The sequence below is a fragment of the Rhipicephalus microplus genome, chromosome 10, assembly GCF_043290135.1.
Source record: "Rhipicephalus microplus isolate Deutch F79 chromosome 10, USDA_Rmic, whole genome shotgun sequence".
NCBI classification, from domain to species: domain Eukaryota; kingdom Metazoa; phylum Arthropoda; class Arachnida; order Ixodida; family Ixodidae; genus Rhipicephalus; species Rhipicephalus microplus.
Window position 1 is genome coordinate 40,407,356 of NC_134709.1, and position 17,116 is coordinate 40,424,471.

Consider the following 17,116-nt stretch of genomic DNA (forward strand, 5'->3'; position numbering starts at 1 on the left):
TTTCGATGGCTACTACGTGCCTCGTTACGTGAACTATGGCAGGATGGTGATAAGGTGCACTTTTTACAAGAAACATATCGATATGTGCTACGAGTGTGGTCATCTGGGACACAGGGCCGACGTGTGCCCCAACCGGAACGACAAGAAGTGCCGTGGGTGCGGATGCGGTAACCCGCCCGACGATCATCGGTGCGAGGCAGTGTGCCAACTGTGCGGAAAGGGTCACCTCACCGGAGACCGCAAGTGCAAAGCAAAGTACAAGACACCCTACCTAGTCAAGCGCCGACAGTGGGAACGCAGAATGCGCGAGGAGGCTGAGGCCGCCTACAGCAGTAGCAGCACCGTCAACGACGGGGAGGAGGGCTACGGACGACGCCACGCACCGAGACGACGTCGCGGCAACAGTCGATCGGCCTCGAGGGAGACCCGCGCGCAGAGCCGCACTCGCTCCCGTACTCGTTCTCGAGCCCGCTCTCGCAGCGTCTCCCGACCCCGTTCAGCGAAGCCTCGCAGCACGTCGACGGCCCGAGCCAACCACACAGCTGCAGCCAAAGGCGGAGGAGAGGTTGACCCCCATAAATTGAGGTGGGTGGACGTCGCCTCCGGACGCCCGCCCAGCGCACCGCTAACGCGAACCGAGACTGCCATTGATAGAAACCCAGATGTAGACAGACGCGGCAGCTCTGCTTACAAACGCAACAGCGACCCAGAAAGTCTAGTGCAGAAACGATTGGATCAATTCGAATCAATAATTCAAGAACTAAAGCAGGAAAATGCAAGGTTAAGAAACGAAATTGCCACGTTGAAGGGAGAGGCTCCGACAATTCCCTTTCCTCCTCCTCCTCCAATTAAACCTGTCGCAGCCGACGCGGCTGCTAGTACAGCCGAGAGAGTGGAGGAAGTCATGGAGGCTCAAGACGCGCACCCCGCACCCACCAAACGTAAGGCACTTGACCCGGAACATTTCGACGTCAAATCGCAGAAACGCGAGGAGAAACTCCGCGAACGAGTTGATAGACTTGACGACAAGGTAGACGCGATGATGACCCAACACGCGCAGCAAACCGCGCAACTTAACAACGCAATCGCTCAGCAAACTGAACAAACCGAACAGTTGAGCATTGCAATATCTCAGCTCACAAAAATGGTCGCGACGCTGCAAACGCGCATAGGCAATATCGAAATGCGACTTCCGGGCGCAGTGGGTCGCCCAGTACGAACGACTGGGAAACCGTACTTTAGGCCGTTACCCGACGAAGAGGCGCAGGATCAGCCGGACGGCAAACCATAACACGTACAGTCACCATGGCTCGACACGAAACCACACAAACACAACGCCCACAACAGCATAACACACGGAACACGTTCACTATCTGGCAGTGGAACTGCAGGGGGTACAGGAGGAAACGGGCGCTTCTCCAACAATTCTTACGTAGCCGGCAACGACCGGACGTAATACTATTGCAGGAAACCAATGACCCGGTCAAGCTGGCGGGGTACAAATCTATAGACGAAGCTGTCACCGCGGGAGCCCCACCGGCCGCTGCAACGCTAGCGCGACGCAACCTCACCGTGGCGCGACGCGAACTTATGAACGTTAGCATACCGCATCTATTCATAGAGCTCATCCCGACGAAAGGGCGCGGCCCCGGCCTGTTTGTGCTGAACGTGTATAGCAGACCCAAAGCCACACACCGCTTCAGCATGTTACTGCGAGAGGCGCGCGAGGCAGCTGCCGACGGGCCCTTGCTCATCGCGGGCGACTTCAACGCGCCCCACGCGGCGTGGGTGTACGGCTACGAAACGCCAAAAGGTAAGCGCCTTTGGGACGATGCGCAGAATGAGGGCCTCGAGCTCATCACAGACCCTTCCGCGCCTACGCGCAGGGGCAACAGTGTATGTGCAGACACCTCACCCGACCTCACATTTACCAAGAGCGTTGCTAGCGCACGATGGCACAATACACAGGAGGACCTGGGTAGCGATCACTCAGTGATCGAGATCCAGGTCGACGCTGAACCTCACCACCGCGTTCATCGGGAAGGTACCAAGGGCAAGAACCACCGGCTGGTGGATTGGGACACGTTTCGCAAAGTCCGGAAAGAGCAGAATCGTGGCAATGCGGCTATTGAGGATATAGATAGCTGGACTGCGACGCTCAAGGGGGATTTAGAAACGGCGACGCGGGAAGTTCCGCCAGAAGCACAGCTCGAAGTGGTAGACAGCAAACTCCTACGCATGTGGGAAGCCAAGCGCAGCCTGCAAGACAGGTGGAAGCGTCAACGCCACAATCGAACGCTGCGCAGACGCATAGCACGGCTAAGCAGGGACATGGAAGAGCACGCGTTACAGGTATGCAAAACGCAAGGGGAAGAGATCTGCAATGAGATGGAGAACCAGCTTGGACGGGCCAAGACGTGGCATCTCCTCCGGCACCTCTTGGATCCAGAGGAGACAAAACATCGCACGCACATAAGCTTAACAAGTTGCTGCACGACTACAAAGGCACCCACGCGGACTTTCTAGATGACGTGCGAAGCCATTACTTTCAGTCACGTAGCCCCCTCGCGCACTCGGCATACGCCTGGGAGGGTGAGGGTAACGCGGAGCTAGACGAGGACTTCAGCGTTGCAGAGGTGAGGGCGGTGCTGCACAGGCTCAACACAAAGTCGGCGCCAGGCCCGGACGGGATAACCAACAAAGCGCTACGTAACTTGGACGATGAGTAGATAGAACAACTGACGGCTTACATGAACGAGTGCTGGAATGCGGGCGCTATACCTAACTCGTGGAGAACGGCGCGCATAATTATGATCCCCAAACCGGGCAAACGAGTACAGATTGACAACCTTCGACCGATATCCCTGACGTCCTGCGTTGGTAAGGTCATGGAACATGTGGTTCTCGCTCGCCTTACCAACTACCTCGAGGACCGAAACATGCTCCCACACACAATGCTGGGGTTCCGTCGTAACCTTTCCACGCAGGACGTTTTGCTTCAACTCAAGCACGATATCGTAGACAATCCCACACGATCCACCAAAGCGATACTCGGGCTCGACCTCAAAAAGGCGTTCGACAACGTTAGCCATGCTGCGATACTTGAAAGTATACGAGCGTTGGGACTGGGTGAGAGAACGTACCACTACGTACGGGATTTTCTTACGGGCCGCCGGGCCCGATTAGCGATCGGTGGACTAGAATCGCAGGACATATACATGGGTTGTACGGGCACGCCGCAGGGCTCTGTAATCTCGCCCATGCTCTTTAACCTCTTCTTGTCGGATTACCACGAAAACTCGCTGAGATAGAAGGCCTCCACCATAGCTTGTACACTGATGATATCACCCTCTGGGTTGCCGAGGGAAATGACGGCCACGTAGAGCAAACGCTGCAGGAAGCCGTCGACGTGGTGCAGGACTACCTTCGCGACACTGGCCTCGAATGTTCCGCCGCTAAATCGGGGCTCCTGCTCTATAGACCATCGCGCAGGGGCCGTAAATCCAAGAACGCCGATTCCGCATTCGAGTGCGCATATAGAGAAATTAGTGTACGCACATCAGACGGCGCTGTCATCCCACAAGTTAACACCATTAGGGTACTGGGCTTGCGCCTGTCCGCCAACGGCCACAACGGCGAAAGCGTTCGCAGACTAGAGGGTGCGGTCAATGAAACAATCCGGTTGCTGAAACAAATAACAAATCGGCATAGTGGAATGAAGGAAAGCAATACCATTCGTCTGGTACATGCTTTCGCTATGAACCATATAACGTACGTCGCCTCCTACCTCAAGTGGCAGGCGACTGAACGCACTAAACTAGATTGTCTCATCCGCAAGGCGTACAAATGCGCAATCGGATTACCGGCCAATACCAGCACGGAAAAATTTCTCGAGCTGGGGATGCACAATACTCTAGATGAGATAATCGAAGCACACAACATCGCCCAGTACGAACGTCTGGCGAAGACCAGAACTGGTCGACACATCCTCGAGACACTGGGTATCAACTACCACACGCAGCGCGGCGAAAAGGTCGGGATACCCAGACGTATTCGCGAGCACATCGTCGTTATGCCGTTGCCTAAGAACATGCACCCGACACATCACATCGGTCGGCGCAACAGGTGCGCCCAAGACCTTGAAAAGAAATTCGGCAATAGCAAAGACACAGTTTACGTGTACGCGGCCCGTTACGCCTGCCACCGTGGCTTCGCGGTCGCGATCACGGATCATGTAGGAACTTGCGTCACGAGTGCGACGATAGGCACGGAAGAGACGGAGGCGGCCGAAGAAGCTGCCATAGCCATCGCGATAGCCACCACAGACGCCGACGTGATAATAGGTGACTCGCAAGCGGCGATACGCAACTACGCCAGCGGCCGGATCTCCCGCGAAGCGGCCCGCATTCTCCAAATTCACGAACGCAACATCTGCCGCAAAAACGACAGTTTCCTCGTATGGACCCCCGCCCACACGAACCCTCCGCTTGCGGGCAACGCGACTGCCCAGGCCGCGGCTCGAGGACTTACACGCCGAGCTGCGACGCCTGCCGACAGTCCCGATGTCTCGCACACTTCGACAGCGATGCGGGAATGGACGTGGGGGGATCGCATGACCACTTTCAGAGACATCGCGCAACACTACAGACTGAACAGATGCAAATATCCACCACCCCACGCCAAACTAAACAAGAAACAGCAGGTTGCCTGGAGACAACTACAGACACACACGTAACCGAATCCGGTGATCCTTCGCCTCTGCTACCCAGGCATTTATACGTCCGACGCGTGTAAGGCGTGCGGAGCCAGAGCGACGCTGCAGCACATGCTGTGGAAGTGTACCGGTAACGCGCAGCAGGCCCCTATTAACCCGGTAGACATGGCAGTCTCGAACCGCGAGGCGCGATGGGAGGCGGCTCTGCTCAACCACGACCTTGCCGATCAACTGTGGGCCGTCCGGCAAGCCCAGGATGACGCCCGGGTCCAAGGACTCGAGGCCGTCACCTAGGCTGGGGTGCTTGTAGCCCCGCCCCGCTATATGACGCCGGACATGTTCAATAAAGTTTTTACTCACTTCAGTGCAGCGCCACTCGATTTGCCGCGGCGTGCGCCCGGCTGCGACGATAGCGCGTCGCAGCGTAGTCAGCAGTGCGTGTTTTGGCTTCAGCTCTTCTGGACCCTGCGGACTGCCAACCTTTATCTTGAGTAAACTCTTCTTCTGAAATATCCTCTCCGTGCACTTCATACTCCATCGTGAGGAAATAATTCCGCGCACCGGGCCTCCGAAGGGCCGGCCGCAGGCGAGAACAAGCCCAGCAAAAGCGCGGTCTCCCAAGCCACTCGTTAGGGTTAAAGAGGGCACCGCTCCACAGGAAAAAAAAAATAGTTACTAACTTGACAAAAACTCACTCACTGTGGTCAAATATGGTATGGGAAGGATCCTGATGCCTTCTCGGAACCGATGCGAGCACCAGTTCATGAACACTTGAAGAAAAAAACTCTAGAAACACAGATTTAGTTGCGCGTCCACAGGAGCCATACGAACGCAGGCTCCCATTCCGCGTCTCTGTGGGCAACTGTGGGCACAGGTTAGCCAGATGAGGACAGAGGACGTTCTAGGACAATGAGAGACATTTATATACACGAAGACGGACTAAGGGATACACACAACATAAACTCACACATATATACATGCGTTCACGGTCCTACGCGAAAGGGAGTTAATGTTCTTGTTCGTCCACTCACATTCTACTCTTGGGGCGTGAACGTTGTGCTTGACCTTGAGCTCTCTGGTAGTCAGGAGGCGGTGTGCCTTGTGCTTGCAAAGTTCGTACCGAGGCGGGGCCCGGTCTAGAAGATAACCGCCAGGGGCATCCCAGTACGGTGGTCAACGCCTGGGCTTGCCTGTACACCACCGAGAACAGCGTACCGCCGACTGCCGCGAACAGACCTGGGACAGCGTCTCGCTCCGAGACCAGAACAGCAGCTGGCCGTGACGAACGTTGCTTCAGACCAACGTGGGGGTGAGGTGGGGCGACGCCCAGTCCAGCACGCACCCGAGGACTTCAACGCCGAGACGAGGCCCGGACACGGAGGGTCAGAACGAGCAGCCGGGGCGTGGCCCAAACTTGTCCTTGCTCTCTGCTCTCTGGGGTTAGCCGAGCTATCCCCGTGGCTCGGGAGCTTTTTCACGTGGTGCGCGCACGAGCACGCGCATAGGCGAGCTCATAGTTTTACCGCTATCACCATCATGATGATTCCCGCGCACCCTGAAATACTAAAGCGGCCCCGCACACCGATTTTCTACGTCAAAGCATGACGCACACTCTCCAGGGCAGCGTTTTTTCACCACATCTTCCCCCCAGTGTAAGAACAGCAAAACGGTGGAATAAGAAGGGTAGGCATGTTCATAGAGTAGACAACGTATTACCCGCGTCATGAGTTCTTTGTGTTTCTATACGAGTAATCGGACAGCCTAGTCAGTAGTAAGAGATGTGCGGCTAAGATAGTCGGCACCGACATTATCTGAGCCCTGAATGTATGCTACGTAGAAGTCGTAGTCCATCAAGAGTAGACTCCAGCGTAGCACTCGTGTGTTGATTTGTCGGGCAGAGTTGATGTATTTCAGTGGCTGGTGGTCTGATTACAAAACGAATGGCCTGCCGTAGAGGTACACATGAAATTTCTGGACACCCCACACGATGGCGAGGCATTCTCTCTCAATTGTAGAATATACCACTTCACGCGGTAGCAGCTTTCTACTGGCGTAGGACACTGGATGCAAGAGACCATTTTGTTCTTGTAGGAGGACAGCTCCCAAACACCGTGATGACGCGTCAGTGCGCAATACGAAAGGCCTTTCGAGGTTAGGTGCTTTCAGTATTGTGGTAGTGGTTAGAAGATGAGAAAAGGCACCTAATTTCTGCAACCCGGTCGGGAGCACGGCGCAGTGCCTATGTGCTTTCAGTATGGGTCGCCTTGACATCATTGTCTTAAGCTTTTGAAATGCCTCCTGATGCTTGTCATGCCAGTGCAGCTTATTAGGACTTCCTTTCTTCGTGAGCTTGGTAAGTGGATGTGAAAGCTCGGCATAGTTGGCACAAACTCTCGGTAGTAGCCGGTAAGTCCGAGAAATGCTGGAAGCTCTTTCTTACTTTCCGGCCGTTTCGCTGCCACGATTTTGTCTGATGTGTCCTTCTGAGGTTGTAGCAGCCCTTGTGCCCCAATGTGACCAAGGAAGGTAGTTTTCTTCGGAAAACCTATCTCGCTTTTCTTCAGCTTGATAGTTAAACGCGCCTCGCGCACACGTTGAAATACATGGCGTAATGTGACCATGTGTTCGTCCCATGTTGCGGTCGCAACAAGAACATCATCAAAGTAGTAATAGACATTGGGAATGTCGCCGACGACTTCTCGCATCAATAAGTTGAACACGGAAGGTGCAGTCTTTATGCCAAAAGGCATAACCCGGAATTGGTATAGGCCCGAGTCACAGGAAAATGCTGTAGCTGCTTTTGACGTACTGGCCATGGGTACCTGCCAATATCCTTCTGTGAAGTCAAACTTCGAAAAGTATTGACGCCCAGTAAGCCGTGCAAACATTATGTTAGCGCGGGGAATTGGTTCCGCATGGGAAACGACCACATTGTTAAGTTGACGAAAATCAATGCGGAGGCAGGCGTATCGTGCCATCCTTCTTCTTGACAACCCCAATCGACACTTGATAAGCAGATGTAGACTTCTCTATTGTGCCCAGCCGTAACATTTCCTGAATCTCTTCTCAATAGCTTCCTTAACAGCGAAAGGTATGGGGTATTGCCGGACATGTATGGGCTGAGCGGTGGTCAATTTCAGCTGGCCCTCCACAACATCAGTCTTTCCCGGTAAATCAGAAAATATGTCGTGGTAGGCGGAAAGGAGCTCGTTGACTTGGTTTCTTTGTTCTCTACTAAGACTAGGTGCTACGGCCACATCCTTCCGATTCTGCGTTTGTGCAAGTGGGGCATGTAATGAATTTTTTGTGCCTTCGATTTCCACTTGATGTATTGACGTTACAGCAGCAGCTGTCGTCGTTGACGTGTCCGAGGCATTCCGCAGCTCGTACTTTTTGAACATGTTGATGTGAAAGACAGTTGTTCTGTGACCGAGGTCCACAGCATAATCCAAAGGGCTTTTCTTGTCTGTCACAGTAAAGGGGCCCTTCCATGTTAGTATCAGTTTGTTGTGATCGGCGGGTAGCAGCACGAGAACTTTGTCACCCACGCTTAAGTCCCGCTTCTTCGCCTTGCGATCATAGTAAGTCTTCTGACGAACATGTGCCTTCGCAAGGTCCTGAGATGCTATGTCACAGGTTCGTTGCAGACGTTCCCGCAATTCCACGATGTATTCGTAGGTTGACTTGGTCACGTCATCCAACTTTGGGTTAGTCCACAAGTCTCTCAAAATCGTCATTGGGCCGCTAACGTATCGGCCATAAAGCAACTCGAACGGCGAGTATCCGGTACTCTTTTGTGGCATCTCCCGATACGCGAAAAGAAGGGGGCCGAGGTAGCGGTCCCAATTTTTCGGGCTTTCCCGACTCATTCGGCGGAGCGTTTGCTTCAACGTGCCGTTGAATCGTTCCACTAACCCGTTTGCCATCGGATGGTAAGGGGTTGTCGGTAATTGCCTGATAGATAGTAGCCGGCTGAACTCCTTCATAACAGACGACATGAAGCTTGTCCCGCGGTCGCTTACAATTTCGCGTGGTAGACCAACTCGCGACAGCATTTTCATTAATCCTTCTGCCACGACCTTGCTTTCACTCGAAGTAAGTGCGATGGCGTCTGGATATCTCGTTGCCAAATCCACCATGGTTAGAATGTACCTGTTGCCCTTGGAAGATGTCGGTGACAAAGGACCGATGATGTCGATGCCCACACGTGAAAACTGGGTCTCAATGATTGGCATGGTACCTAGCGGAGCCCGACCAACCAAATGGCGTGGGACAGTCCGCTGACAGATATCGCAGGACTTCACAAACCTCTTGGTTTCTGATTGAACTCCTGGCCAGAAGAATTCAGCAAGAATACGGTCAGTTGATCGGGATATCCCTTGGTGTCCCGTGAGGATACCTTCATGGGCTAGTTTGAGCACAGTCTCTCGCAGTTGTCACGGTACGACCAGTTGTTCGAGTTCTTTCTCCGAGAGTAGCTTGTGTTTCCGATACAAGATACCATCTACAAGAAAGAAGCAGGTTTCGCGATTCTTTACTATTAACTTTTTACCAAGACTCTCATACCACTGTCGTAACGACGGGTCATTTCTTTGGTATTCCTCAAGCGTCATTTTATCTATGATTGTGGCAGTGGCTTTCAGAACAGGTAGCCTGGTTGTGGCGCGTGTTTCTTTCACTGCTGCAGCACTATCACCTAGTGGTACTTGATTTGCGGGTCTATGAGGTGTGCAAGTTGTCTCTACTGTCATTGGTAAGTAGCCTGAATCGTTTCCGACATCACTTTGCGTGTCGTCCGCGATGATGGGCACGGGCGAGTTAGCGTGTTTTCCGACTACCTTCCCTGCGCTGTAATCACGATGCCTGTCACGATGCTGTTGAGGCTTGTGCGAATATTCTAGCTCTGTAGATAGGGCACCTTCGATGTTGCCTAGCACGACATCGTATAGAGGGTTCTTCATGCATTTAACTCGCACGACACCGGTGAAGAACGGTGTGTCAATAGAAACGGTTGCCTCCGGCAAGTTGTGCACTATTCTGTCGAGCAGAAAAACCAGACTTGTAGTGCCCGTAAACTTTTCTTTCGGGACAAGCCTTTCTCGTACCACTACCATGTTACATCCCGTATCTCGAAGTACAGATACAGTTTTGCCCTCAAGCAATCCTCTCACTACAGGCAGAGTTCCGACATCAGCCACAGTTGGGGTATGCGTCGACGTCATATTCACGACCGGGATAGTCTCCCCAGTCTGGAGTACGACGTACCCTTTATCCGGTTTCTCCGGTGTCTCAGCGTTGTCTCCTTCTTTGGGTGACAGCGTGCACGACGCCAACTGCTTTTCCTGGGTTCGAAGTGTCTCCACAGACGAACTGTTTCTGCCACTCAACCAGCCTGTTCCTGACTGCTTATTTCTTGTCCGAGACCAACATTCAGACGGCCGGTGCCCTGTCTTATTGCACAAGAAACAGAGACTTTGGCCCTTGAACTGGCGCTTAGCAGTTTCTGCTTTACGAGCATCTGCTGAGCTCTCCTTAGATAGCTTATCCTTGCCCAAATTGAACAAATCTTGGGCTTCCAGAAAGCAGTCTGCGTTCTGCGCTAAAGAGTGCAATTTCTTACAGTTCCTCTCCTTCAGAAATACCCTCAGGGTGGGTGAGCATCCCTTCATGAACTGTTCTGAAATCATTACGTCGCGAAGAGCGTCATATGTTTTCTGGACATTTGCCAGCTCCATCCAACGGTCGAAATGACCTGCTATGCGAGAAGCATATTGGAGCCCCGTCCCCTTGTCCTCTGGTCTCGCCTTGCGAAATTTCTCGCGGTATCCTTCAGCCATATACCGGAATCGTAACAGCAATGTTGCCTTCACCTGATCATAGTCGGTGGCGGAAGCAGAGTCAAGTCGACTAATCACGGATAACGCCTCTCCCGTCAGGCACATGCTGAGCGAAAAGGTCCATTTGCTCCGAGGCCACTCCTGAGACACCGCGACGCGCTCAAAACGCTGCAGATATGCGTCCAGGTCATCTCGCATCTCGTTGAACGGTGGCAATAGCTTGTGCGGGCCACAGCTATCCATTACAGCTGGGGACGCTGCGTCATCGCTTACCGGTCTCCCTATCTCTCCCGCGTTCGAACCAGTCTTCTGCTCCTGCAACTTTAGCTTCAACAGCAAAACGCGCTCTTCGGATTGCAGCCGTCTTTCCTCCAGCGCTATCTTTTCTCGCTGCTCGTCGCGAACTTGCGCACGAAGGTCCCTTTCGATAACGCGCTCCGCGTCAACCCATTCCTGCAGTGCCGATCCTGTTAGACCCATGTCCGTTCCGATCGCGTGCAATTTCTCTAAATCCTTCGGTTCGTCCCGCCCGTCTGGCTCTCGGCAGGAAGGTAAGGCCGATCTATCCTGGCAGGCTCGCCAAAATTTGTGGACAACTGTGGGCACAGGTTAGCCAGATGAGGACACAGGACGTTTTAGGACGATGAGAGACATTTATATACACGAAGACGGACAAAGAGATACACACAACATAAACTCACACATATATACACGCGTTCACGGTCTTATGCGAAAGGGAGTTAATGTTCTTGTTCGTCCACTCACATTCTACTCTTGGGGCGTGAACGTTGTGCTTGACCTTGAGCTCTCTGGTAGTCAGGAGGCGTTGTGCTTTGTGCTTGCGGAGTTCGTACCGAGGCGGGGCCCGGTCTAGAAGATAACCGCCAGGGGCATCCCAGTACGGTGGTCAATGCCTGGGCTTGCCTGTACACCACCGAGAACAGCGTACCGCCGACTGCCGTGAACAGACCTGGGACAGCGTCTCGCTCCGAGACCAGAACAGCAGCTGGCCGTGACGAACGTTGCTTCAGACCAACGTGGGGGTGAGGTGGGGCGACGCCCAGTCCAGCACGCACCCGAGGACATCAACGCCGAGACGAGGCCCGGACACGGAGGGTCAGAACGAGCAGCCGGGGCGTGGCCCGAACTTGTCCTTGCTCTCTGCTCTCTGGGGTTACCCGAGGGGTCCCCGTGGCTCGGGAGCTTTTTCACGTGGTGCGCGCACGAGCACGCGCATAGGCGAGCTCATAGTTTTACCGCTATCACCATCATGATGATTCCCGCGCACCCTGAAATACTAAATCGGCCCCGCACACCGATTTTCTTCGTCAAAGCATGACGCACACTCTCCAGGGCAGCGTTTTTTTACCACAGTCTCCCACTGCTTACTATTAGCAATAAAGTACGGAAGCACAAGATGGAAGCCGTGGCGAAATCGTCGGGGAATGCAAAGCCACCTTCATTTCGTGGTTGAGCCAACGCAGGAGGCGATAACAATTTAGTGCCACCAGAACATAAAAATGAACTTAGGCTGCTTTGCACGTTCCTGCAGACGTGGAGCAGTAGTTTTACAGAGTGGCAATAATACCAAAACTACCCTAGGTACACTGTTTGAGTTAAGTATTGACGTTCCAAGAGAGGGAATTCGAAGTATCTGGCTGCTTTCACATCACTTTGAAGAGTTTGTACACCGGATGACCAGATGCTGTCCTGTACACCAAATGCAGTGAAAGTAACTCCGATTATTGCAATCTTAGGAGACCACTGCAATGGTGACGTGATGTCGATACGACCAGTGGGGTTGCCAATGAAAAAATACTGCCCTTTAAAAAAGTTTAACCTTGCACCGGAGATAATGCCAAAATCATGGAAAGTATCAAGAGCATGCTGCAGCGATTGTTCATTATTTACATATAGAGTAATGTCATGGCCATATGCAGTGACCTTCACTTGAGTATTACCGGGTAGAGGTAAGCCACGAATCTGCGGGTGACGTTCAATGGCCTTTAAGAAGGGTTCTAATGTAAGGATAAATAACACTGGAGAGAGGGGACACCCTTGACGGACCCCCTGCGTGACTCTATATGCGTGACTCTCACGGGAATCTAAGTAAAGAGAACTTTCTGAATTAATGTACATCGCGTGGACGAGGTCAATAAACTTCTCTGGGAATCCGAATGCATGTAAAACATTTAGTATGTAGCCCAGTTCTATGAAATCAAAAACTTTCTCCTGATCTAAGGAAACCAACTGTCCTTACGCAGATCGGCTGGTGGTGTATTGAATGATGTCACGCGTTAACCATATATGGGTGTGTATTTGTCGGCCGGGGACCGAACAGACCTGGTGGGGAGCGAATAATGTTGCAAGAAATGGGCTGATTTGGCGCACTAGGATGTTGGCCAAGAGCTTCTAATCTACATTAGGCAGGGTAATAGGGCACCAATATTCTGGTCGCGTGGACATTGGGTGTTTCTTGGGAACTAATATTATACAGCCTTTGTGAAAAGAGTTTGGAAAGGTAATATCTCGGAAACACTTGCAAATGACGAGTTACATAGTTGGACCAAGGATAGGCCAGAACTGTGCATAAAACTCTGCCGGGAGTACGTCAGGCCCTGGAGCCAATCTCTTTTTCATTGCGTCATAGCACCCTTTGTTTCTTCATTGGATGGCGGTGATAGCAGAACGTCATGTGACATGTCGGAGTCATGAGGTAAATCCTTTTGCAGTGTATGCGAAGATACGGATCCTGGGTAGCAAACACTAGCAACAGATTGAGCCATTGACTGAAAGTGTTCACTGAATGCATGAAAGTCGCGCGTACCCGCAGCAGCTGGAGCAGTAGAGTTCAGCGTGTGGGCAGGCGAGCCTGGTGGGCGGGCGAGCCTGGACGAAGCAGAGCTCTGCCTGCATGCCTTAGCACCTCCGGGTGCGCACACGGTGCACGTGTACAGCGCCAAGCTGCAATCGAGAGCGAAGAAGCGCGCATAATACGTTGGTACCGTTCAACTAGCTCCTCTTGCCATGCCCGCATTACAGGGGAAAGACTGGGATCACGTTTGTTGGCAATGCGTATTTTCTGGATTAACAATGACGCCTCTTTGGAAATACGGGTGCAAAGTTCTCTGTCTGACGCACTGAAGTGATGGCGTCACCGTTCTTTGAGGCGATCCCAATCAGCTATATCCGCCCCAATGAGCGATGCGCGTAACGTTCGGGACAATTTTTCCGTAGAATGAGAGTCCCGGAGTACGCGGCAATCGAGACGCCGTGGTATGTGAATCGTTGGCGTCCCCACTGGCCGGCGGAGAGAGAACATAACCGGACGATGGTCGATAATGTACACTGGTATCGGTGGCAATGACATTACCCCGGTGTCGTGATCGTAGGTATTGAGACCAGGGGATGCATACACGCGATCAATTCCGCTGCTCGACGCTGCTCGACGCCAAGCATAGGCATTATTGCTGCCATGCATACTTTCATTAATGTCACTCAATGCCAACTGCTGCACTAGACGTTAGTGTTCTCTGGCATTCCAGTTTGACCGGCCGCGACCCGTGCCTCGAACGTTTGCGGGTAAGTCTAACACAATTCAAATCACCTAAAAGTACCACTGGTTGAGAATTTAAAAGGAATGCATCTAGAGATTGGAAGAACGCATTAGAGTTCAAGGGTGCCACTGGGGCATACACGCCAACAAATTTTATTCTTAACGAAAAAAACGTGCAGTCGAACGACGACCCGTGTTTAAAGGCATCGAAGGAAACATGATGGTCACGTAAAAGACCTCGGTTAAAAATAATGACTCTGACGCCACTCGAACGCCTGCTGGCGTACGAAAAGAAAATATCAATAATAAACGCGCGCTTGAAAGCGAGTACATCAGAAAGCTTCAAAACATTTTGTTTGTTACACGAACAGCAAATTTCAGTGCACTTCATTCAATCAATCAATCAATCAATCAATCAAATCAATTTTTTTTTCGCTTCAGACAATACAGCGCATTGTCACTGCGAAAACAGGCGACCAGAGAAAAAAGCTGCGCTTGCGCAGCTTGACTAAGCTCTGGTCACCCGTACAGCAGTAGTGACAGGGCAAACATCTAACAAGTCTAATAGCTACAGTATATCGCACGAGAGCCGCGAGAACCAACACGCGAGAGCCAATACTTCAGCCTGTTTTGTGGACCTGAACTAGTGGTCGACTGAGCAGCCACGCGAGGAGCGTCAGATGCGATATTTTCATCTTAGCCACCTTCCTCCCGAGGCGCCTCGTCTGGCGAGGGCTTGGCCTGCGATACCTTGGAAATGGCCAACGGACGCGGGGAACTTGAGTTTTCAGGACCTGCAGGAATTACTACGTCCGGAATCATTTGGGACGCAGAGGGCGTCCGATGAAGCGTCGCGACTGGCGCACCTTGGTCGTGGTCGATTACCGCGGCTCATGTTGACGAATCGTCGCACCTGTTCTTAGGTGGCGTTCCTGGTCAAAGTAGAGGGAAATCCTTGGTTGCCGCCCCAGAATACGATGACCTGACGGCTCAGGCGATGGTGGCATGCGGGTCTTCACAACAGCGACACGGCAGCGAGCAGCCATTCCCGTCGTGGCCAGGTATGTCACACCTTACACAAAACGGAGCTGTGCAGTTCATGCGGTCGCGCTGCCGCGGTGGTCTGGTGGCTAAGGTACTCGGCTGCTGACTCGCAGGTCTTGGGTTCGAATCGCGGCTTCGGCGGCTGCATTTCCGATGGAGGCGCAAATGTTGTAGGCCTGTGTGCTCAGATTTCGGTGCAGGTTACAAAACCACAGGTGGTCGAAATTTCCGGAGCCTTCCACTACGGCGTCTTTCATAATCATAAGGTGGTTTTAGGATGTTAAACCCCACATATCAATCAAACAATCAATCAGTTCATGCGGAAGTGCGCACTGCCTCCACATCAACGGCACACTTGCTGGATGCCTTTATATCACAGGTCACCCGATGGCCCGCGACCTTGAGGTAGTTGGGGACCGGTGACGAAGCCCTGATTTCCATGTGGACGTATTGCTTCACAGTGGTCACGGTTGGGCGCGATCCCATGAGTCCTCCGGTGATATACAACACCTTCCTGTAGGGGGGCAGTGCTTAAGCGAGGACTTCGCTGAGGACGCGGCACGGCAGAAGCAGGACAGTTACCTGGGTGACTTGGAGTCCTAGAGGTACGATAGCGACGCACTCGCCTGGGATGGTGAGGTGCGACGCGTCCAAGATTTGAGCCAGGGCGGCTTCGCTGCTCACGGTGACTTGATAATTCCTGCCTCCGAAGTGCTGGACACAGTAAATTTCTTCCATTCCAACTATTGAAGACGTCGCGCCAACGACGTCTTCGGGACTTGCATCTCAGGGACGATGACATCGTAGGCTAACGCCTTCCTGTGTGGCTGGCTTGCCATAATGGGCGCCCATCAGCCCAAACACGGCCTGAAACTTGCTGCTCTTAAGCAACTACTACCACTATGGAGCTATGGTACGTGACTAACCGGGATGCGAAGTTATCACTTCATTGATTAAGACACCGCCTCTTCGAAGAGATCAAAGTTTAACGATCACTGGTTACCAATGCTGTGCCTATACGTAATCACTCAACGTCTAATACTGGCCAGCCACTGTGATAGTCGCGACGGCTTGGTCCGTTCCCGCAGCCCACTTAAGTTGCCTACCTTCTTTTAGTCATTCTTATTTCGAAGTAACATGACACTTGATAAATGTCCGACTCGATACTCTAGTGACGAAGAGAAAGCAATTAGGAAGTGCCGACAATCGCTATTGAAGGAATGCACTTCTTTTGAGCGTATAAAGAAGAAAGCTCATGAGCACCAGCACCAAAGGAGCCGTCCACTGGCACTCATATCATGTTACGAAACACTAAAAAGCCTGTTTACGGCATTTTGTGTGGCATACTGTGACGGGTAACGTACACGTTAAGAGTTTTAATTTAACACGAAGTCCCACACTATACGTTACATTTAGGGGCGAAACAAAGGGAAGTTTGCACTTCTGAAAAGTAATAAAATACATAATTCTCCGACACTTATCACGGACACACGCGGTAAACACACCGATGAACAGCAGAAACACATATAGACTGTACACTACAACACAAGCGCGATCATTCGAACACTCGTTATACAAAGTTTACAAGAGCGCTGTACGGCCCGTGCAAAAGAGAGCCCATTTCCGTTTGCAGGCAAAAAAAGGGTGCGATAATGGTCGCCGCTGTTCAGGCTCCAGAGAACTAAGGGATTAATCCGTACAGAGAACAGATTCGGGAGAGATCATTATACAATTGACAGGAGTGGTTGGGCATTGTCACTTTCCGTTTGCTGGTCAGGAAACACTGGGACGCAGTGGCTGGCGTGAGCTTAAAAAGGGGTTATCGGCAGGGGTAACTTGCCTTTTTGCAGGAGAAAAAACCTCGTATGCCAGTGGCGGAGAAACTTTTCCTCGCCGCTGGCTTCAAGTTGGTCTGAGAGGTGCCGCCACACCATGTGGCGGATACGAGCTACGGTCGGGAATGCC